Genomic DNA, 238 nt, shown 5'->3' with positions numbered 1-238 from the left:
TTTTGGGCGACTCCCGTCCGTTTTCGTCCGTTGCAGTAGTTCAAGAAATTGGTGTACGCAAGGTAAGGCACATTCCGCCTTTCTTAATTTTCAGAACGGTGAAGTTTGAACGATTTTTCTGTTCGGATTTCGTTTTCGTTAGCGAATTTCGTTCGTATTTTTCGATTGGTTCAGTTTTTACCGCGTAACTTTTGGTATGTTTCTGAGGTGCCGAGTGCGCACGTTTTGATTATTTTCT

The sequence above is a fragment of the Dendrobium catenatum genome, unplaced genomic scaffold, assembly GCF_001605985.2.
Source record: "Dendrobium catenatum unplaced genomic scaffold, ASM160598v2 fragScaff_scaffold_705, whole genome shotgun sequence".
In the NCBI taxonomy this organism is placed as follows: Eukaryota; Viridiplantae; Streptophyta; class Magnoliopsida; order Asparagales; family Orchidaceae; genus Dendrobium; species Dendrobium catenatum.
This window is presented reverse-complemented; position numbering follows the sequence as displayed.